Below are 8,326 nucleotides of genomic sequence, written 5' to 3' on the forward strand. Positions count from 1 at the left end.
CCTGCAGTATAACTACTGTATATTAACATGTTACCTGCAGTATAACTACTGTATATTAACATGTAACCTGCAGTATAACTATATAACTACTGTATATTAACATGTTACCTGCAGTATAACTATATAACTACTGTATATTAACATGTAACCTGCAGTATAACTATATAACTACTGTATATTAACATGTTACCTGCAGTATAACTATATAACTACTGTATATTAACATGTTACCTGCAGTATAACTATATAACTACTGTATATTAACATGTAACCTGCAGTATAACTATATAACTACTGTATATTAACATGTTACCTGCAGTATAACTATATAACTACTGTATATTAACATGTTACTGCAGTATAACTATATAACTACTGTATGTATGTTGCCTGCAGTATAGCTATATAGCTACTGTATATTAAACATGTTACCTGCAGTATAACTATATAACTACTGTATATTAACATGTTACCTGCAGTATAACTACTGTATGTGTATGTTACCTGCAGTATAAGCTATATAATACTGTATATTAACATGTTATACAGTATAACTAATATAACTACATATGTTAACATGTTACCTGCGGTATAACTATATAACTGCTGTTAATGATGGCGCATGTAAGCCTGCGGTGCCGGCTACTGTATGTTAAGCATGTTACCTGCGATTATAACTACTGTATGTGTATGTTACCTGCGGTATAGCTACTCAATATGAGTAACACTGTATATTAACATGTAACCTGCAGTATAACTATGTAACTACTGTATATTAACATGTTACCTGCAGTTATAACTATGTAACTGCTGTATGTTGACACGTGTGACCTGCGGGTATGGCTATATAACTGCTGTATATTGGCATGTTACCTGCGGTATAATATATAATACTGTATATTAACATGTTACCTGCAGTATAACTATATAACTACTGTATATTAACATGTTACCTGCAGTATAACTATATAACTACTGTAATATTAACATGTTACCTGCAGTATAACTATATAACTACTGTATATTAACATGTTACCTGCGGTATAACTATCACTGTATATTAACATGTAACCTGCAGTACATGTATATAACTACTGTATATTAACATGTACCTGCTGGTATAACTATATAACTACTGTATATTAACATGTTACCTGCAGATAACTACCGTATATTAACATGTTACCTGCAGTATAACTACTGTATATTAACATGTTACTCGCAGTATAACTACTGTATATTAACATGTTACCTGCAGTATAACTATATAACTACTGTATACAACATGTTACTCGCAGTATAACTATATAATCATTGTATATTAACATGTTACCTGCAGTATAACTATATAACTACTGTATATTAACATGTTACCTGCAGTATAACTATATAACTACTGTATATTAACATGTTACCTGCAGTATAACTATATAACTACTGTATATTAACATGTTACCTGCAGTATAACTATAACTACTGTATATTAACATGTTACCTGCAGTATAACTATATAACTACTGTATATTAACATGTTACCTGCAGTATAACTATATAACTACGTATATTAACATGTTACCTGCAGTATAACTATATAACTACTGTATATTAACATGTTACCTGCAGTATAACTATATAACTACTGTATATTAACATGTTACCTGCAGTATAACTATATAACTACTGTATATTAACATGTTACCTGCAGTATAACTATATAACTACTGTATATTAACATGTTACCTGCAGTATAACTACTGTATATTAACATGTTACCTGCAGTATAACTACTGTATATTAACATGTTACCTGCAGTATAACTACTGTATATTAACATGTAACCTGCAGCAGTCCATATATAACTACTGTATATTAACATGTTACCTGCAGTATAACTATATAACTACTGTATATTAACATGTAACCTGCAGTATAACTATATAACTACTGTATATTAACATGTTACCTGCAGTATAACTATATAACTACTGTATATTAACATGTAACCTGCAGTATAACTATATAACTACTGTATATTAACATGTTACCTGCAGTATAACTATATAACTACTGTATATTAACATGTTACCTGCAGTATAACTATATAACTACTGTATATTAACATGTTACCTGCAGTATAACTATATAACTACTGTATATTAACATGTTACCTGCAGTATAACTATATAACTACTGTATATTAACATGTTACCTGCAGTATAACTATATAACTACTGTATATTAACATGTTACCTGCAGTATAACTACTGTATATTAACATGTTACCTGCAGTATAACTACTGTATATTAACATGTTACCTGCAGTATAACTATATAACTACTGTATATTAACATGTTACCTGCAGTATAACTATATAACTACTGTATATTAACATGTTACCTGCAGTATAACTACTGTATATTAACATGTTACCTGCAGTATAACTAACTGTATATTAACATGTTACCTGCAGTATAACTATATAACTACTGTATATTAACATGTTACCTGCAGTATAACTATATAACTACTGTATATTAACATGTTACCTGCAGTATAACTATATAACTACTGTATATTAACATGTTACCTGCAGTATAACTATATAACTACTGTATATTAACATGTTACCTGCAGTATACCTATATAACTACTGTATATTAACATGTTACCTGCAGTATAACTATATAACTACTGTATATTAACATGTTACCTGCAGTATAACTATATAACTACTGTATATTAACATGTTACCTGCAGTATAACTATATAACTACTGTATATTAACATGTTACCTGCAGTATAACTATATAACTACTGTATATTAACATGTTACCTGCAGTATAACTATATAACTACTGTATATTAACATGTTACCTGCAGTATAACTATATAACTACTGTATATTAACATGTTACCTGCAGTATAACTATATAACTACTGTATATTAACATGTTACCTGCAGTATAACTATATAACTACTGTATATTAACATGTTACCTGCAGTATAACTATATAAGTATATGTTACTGCATATAACTACTGTATATTAACATGTTACCTGCAGTATAACTATATAACTACTGTATATTAACATGTTACCTGCAGTATAACTATATAACTACTGTATATTAACATGTTACCTGCAGTATAACTACTGTATATTAACATGTTACCTGCAGTATAACTAATATTAACATGTTACCTGCAGTATAACTACTGTATATTAACATGTTACCTGCAGTATAACTATATAACTACTGTATATTAACATGTTACCTGCAGTATAACTATATAACTACTGTATATTAACATGTTACCTGCAGTATAACTATATAACTACTGTATATTAACATGTAACCTGCAGTATAACTATATAACTACTGTATATTAACATGTTACCTGCAGTATAACTATATAACTACTGTATATTAACATGTTACCTGCAGTATAACTATATAACTACTGTATATTAACATGTTACAGTATGCTATATAACTACTGTATATTAACATGTTACCTGCAGTATAACTACTGTATATTAACATGTTACCTGCAGTATAACTATATAACATGTAACCTGTATATTAACATGTATATTAACATGTTACCTGCAGTATAACTACTGTATATTAACATGTAACCTGCAGTATAACTATATAACTACTGTATATTAACATGTTACCTGCAGTATAACTATATAACTACTGTATATTAACATGTTACCTGCAGTATAACTACTGTATATTAACATGTAACCTGCAGTATAACTATATAACTACTGTATATTAACATGTTACCTGCAGTATATGAACATGTTACTATATAACTACTGTATATTAACATGTTACCTGCAGCAGTATATAACATACCTATATAACTACTGTATATTAACATGTTACCTGCAGTATAACTATATAACTACTGTATATTAACATGTTACCTGCAGTATAACTATATAACTACTGTATATTAACATGTTACCTGCAGTATAACTATATAACTACTGTATATTAACATGTTACCTGCAGTATAACTATATAACTACTGTATATTAACATGTTACCTGCAGTATAACTATATAACTACTGTATATTAACATGTTACCCAGTATAACTATATAACACTGTTATAACTTGTTTATATAACTACTGTATATTAACATGTTACCTGCAGTATAACTACTGTATATTAACATGTTTGCAGTATAATTTATAACTACTGTATATTAACATGTTACCTGCAGTATAACTATATAACTACTGTATATTAACATGTTACCTGCAGTCTAGTAACTACTGTATATTAACATGTTACCTGCAGTATAACTTTATATTAACATGTTATGCAGTATAACTATATAACTACTGTATATTTCATGTTACCTGCTATAAATATATATAACTACTGTCTATTAACATCTACCTGCAGTCTATCTTGTATTTCATGATCACTTCTTATTTAAAATAAAAATATTTTGTCATGTTTCATTTGCTATATTTGTGACAAGTCTTCTACCTCTATCTAATCTAATCTCCTCTCTACTCTGTATCTAATTCCATCTAATCTCCTGTATCTAATCTCCTAATCTCCTAATATCTCTGTATCTAATCTCCTAATCTCCTACTCTCTATCTAATCTCCTAATCTCTACTCTAATATCTAATCTCCAATCTCTATCTAATCTCCTAACTCTGTATCTAATCTCCTAATCTCCTACTCTCTATCTAATCTCCTACTCTCTATCTAATCTCCTATCTATCTAATCTCCTACTCTCTATCTAATCTCCTACTCTCTATCTAATCTCCTAATCTCTCTCTATCTAATCTCCTACTCTCTATCTAATCTCCTACTCTCTATCTAATCTCCTACTCTCTATCTAATCTCCTACTCTCTATCTAATCTCCTACTCTCTATCTAATCTCCTACTCTCTATCTAATCTCCTACTCTCTATCTAATCTCCTACTCTCTACTCTCTATCTAATCTCCTACTCTCTATCTAATCTCCTACTCTCTACTCTCTATCTAATCTCCTACTCTCTATCTAATCTCCCACTCTCTATCTAATCTGTCTCCAGAAGGATGGAGGTATATCAACTCCAGTTTGTACTACATCTCTATCTAATCTCCTACTCTCTATCTAATCTCCTACTCTCTATCTAATCTCCTACTCTCTATCTAATCTCCTACTCTCTATCTAATCTCCTACTCTCTATCTAATCTCCTACTCTCTACTCTGTATCTAATCTTCTACTCTCTATCTCCTAATCTCTACTCTGTATCTAATCTCCTAATCTCTATCTAATCTCCTACTCTACTCTGTATCTAATCTTCTACTCTATCTAATCTCCTAATCTCTACTCTCTATCTAATCTTCTAATCTCTATCTAATCTCATACTCTCTACTCTGTATCTAATCTTCTACTCTCTATCTAATCTCCTCATCTCTATCTAATCTCCTAATCTCTATCTAATCTCCTAATCTCTACTCTGTATCTAATCTCCTACTCTGTATCTAATCTGTCTACAGAAGGATGGAGGTATATCAACTCCAGTTTGTACTACATCTCTACTGAGACCACGTCCTGGGATGAGAGCAGACCTTACTGCCAACGGAAGGGATTGGACCTGGTGACCATAAACAGCAAAGACGAAGAGGTGTGTGTTTTGCCTGTGTGTGTGTTTTGCCTGTGTGTGTGTGTCTTGCCTGTGTGTACGGAGTGTGTTTTGCCTGTGTGTACGGTGTGTGTTTTGCCTGTGTGTGTGTGTGTGTTTTGCGTGTGTGTTTTGCCTGTGTGTGTGTGTGTGTGTGTGTGTTTTGCCTGCGTGTGTTTGACTGAGCATCACATTCTAAGAGGCCAAATATTGAGAACAGAAAAAAAGTCTGATTCTACCATTTATGTTATTGTTCATCACTAGGACTTTCTCCTTGAAGTGGTCCGTGCAAAGAATTTGGATGTAGCCTGGATTGGTTTTTCTCCCAACAACACGAAGGAGATCTCTACACGGTAAAGACATTTCACCATCGATGGAAAAGTATGACGGAGGTTTGAACATTTAGGTCATGAAGAAATCCAGAATGTTTCTGATAATTAATTGTCAGTGTTTTGTTCTCACAGGGTGAAGAGAGGTGTGGGGCCAGAAGAAGGTGCTCAGGAAGAGGACTGTGCTAAGCTTACGGTATACGAGACACCTGCAGTGAAAGAAGTAACCGGGAGACAATGTGGGACAAAAAATACTGTATTTGTGAAAAATACCTGGATGTCAAATACAATGTAAGCAAGAGAAACCGTTAACTGGTTCTTCTGAAAGGATTCTACTTTTTTAAAATGGGGAGCGACTGGCTTCAACTCTTCCGAACAACTGCTAGCTTCAACTCTTCCTTTTTAAATGGAGGAGACTGGCTTCAACTCTTCCTTTTTAAATGGAGGAACTAGCTTCAACCTCTTATTTTAAAATGGAGGGAACAACTACTAGCCCAGCCTCTTCTTTTAAAAATGGAGAGGAACAACTGCTAGCTTCAACTCTTCCTTTTAAATGGAGGAGCTTCAACCTCTTCCTTTTTAAAATGGAAGAGACAACTGCTAGCTTCAGCTCTTCCTTTTTAAATGGAGAACGACTGCTAGCTTCAACTCTTCCTTTTTAAATGGAGAGAGCGACTGCTAGCTTCAACCCTTCCTTTTTAAATGGAGAGACGACTGCTAGCTTCAACTCTTCCTTTTTAAATGGAGGGAGCGACTACTAGCTTCAACTCTTCCTTTTGAAATGGAGAACAACTGCTAACTTCAACTCTTCCTTTTTAAATGGAGAGAGCGACTGCTAGCTTTAACTCTTCCTTTTTAAATGGAGGAGCGACTGCTAACTCAACTCTTCGCTTTTAAATGGAGGAGTGACTGCTGGCAACTCTTCCTTTTTAAATGGAGGAGCGACTGCTAGCTTCAACTCTTCCCTTTTTAAATGGAGGGAGCGACTGCTAGCTTCAACTCTTCTTTTTTAAATGGAGGGAACAACTGCATTTTCTAGGGAACAACTGAAAGCAACTGTTAGTCATTCTAGTTAGTTAGGTTGGTGAGGGTTTTCCTACACACAGGCCAAGACACACACACACAGGCAAAACACACCAGGCAAAACATACACATCTGCACCGTATATTAAGAAAAGTTAAAAGGGTAGTTTTCTGTGGTAAGGAAAACCCCCTGCATTGTTCCAATACGCAAAAGCACTTTTCAGTCTATAAGCTTTCAATTTTATCCAGCCAGTTTTCAACTGAAGTCAATGGGCAGATTGATTATTTTTTTAAAGTCAACAATTAATATTTCACATGAATTCCCGTAAAAACAACAATTAGTAAAACATTGTGTTTAGATGGGGAAGGAACACACACACACCTGACACAGCAGGGAACACACACACACACACACACACACACACACACACACACACACACACACACACACACACACACACACACACACACACACACACACACACACACACACACCTTCAGCCTCTCTCAAGTCATTGGTGAAGGACAATCAGCCTCCATCTATACACAATGTTTGACTAAATGTTTTTGTTTGACATGATTTTTCTTTCAAAAAACAAAAAAGTTTTAAAATCAATCTGTCCATTGACTTCCAGTTAACTACTTCTAACTGGCTAAATCTGGCACACAAACTGCAATGTTGATTGATGTTCAAATGAAATGTAGTTTGTGCTACAAGGGTAGGCAGCCCTGGTGGGGTTGAATTTGCCAATCACATGGCTAAGATATATTTTGTGGTCCCTGTTATAGTCCAGGAACAGGGTTACCTTCCCTTGTTATATGTACAGAAGAGAATGTGAGGTATCATAAAATAATACCAGTTTTATTTTTTATATTTTTCATCCTGTAAATAAAAATCCTTTATTCTAATTATTTACGATACTATTGTCCTGTGACACCAAAAGTCTGAATGTGATTTAATAGTGGGGTGGCAGGTAGCCTGGTGGTTAGAGGAGGCAGGTAGCCTAGTCGTTAGAGGAGGCGGGTAGCCTGGTGGTTAGAGGAGGCAGGTAGCCTGGTGGTTAGAGGAGGCAGGTAGCCTGGTGGTTAGAGGAGGCAGGTAGCCTGGTGGTTAGAGGAGGCAGGTAGCCTGGTGGTTAGAGGAGGCAGGTAGCCTGGTGGTTAGAGGAGGCAGGTAGCCTGGTGGTTAGAGCATTGGACGAGAAATCGAAAGGTTGCAAGTTCAAACCCCCGAGCTGACAAGGTACAAATCTGTCATTCTGCCCCTGAACAAGGCAGTTAACCCACTGTTCCTAGGCCGTCATTGTAAATAAGAATTTGT

The 8,326-nt window shown here is 33.9% G+C and overlaps 1 long non-coding RNA gene across 1 annotated transcript; it reads left to right on the top strand.

Annotated features, from left to right (window-relative positions):
- Positions 1-5,528: 5,528 nt before the first annotated feature.
- On the top strand, positions 5,529-6,231 carry LOC124029642. Its single transcript, XR_006837816.1, has 3 exons — positions 5,529-5,657; positions 5,919-6,007; positions 6,119-6,231. It is a non-coding gene; the product is annotated as an uncharacterized LOC124029642 (long non-coding RNA).
- Positions 6,232-8,326: the final 2,095 nt, after the last annotated feature.

Source organism: Oncorhynchus gorbuscha, unplaced genomic scaffold (assembly GCF_021184085.1).
Source record: "Oncorhynchus gorbuscha isolate QuinsamMale2020 ecotype Even-year unplaced genomic scaffold, OgorEven_v1.0 Un_scaffold_7122, whole genome shotgun sequence".
NCBI classification, from domain to species: Eukaryota; Metazoa; Chordata; class Actinopteri; order Salmoniformes; family Salmonidae; genus Oncorhynchus; species Oncorhynchus gorbuscha.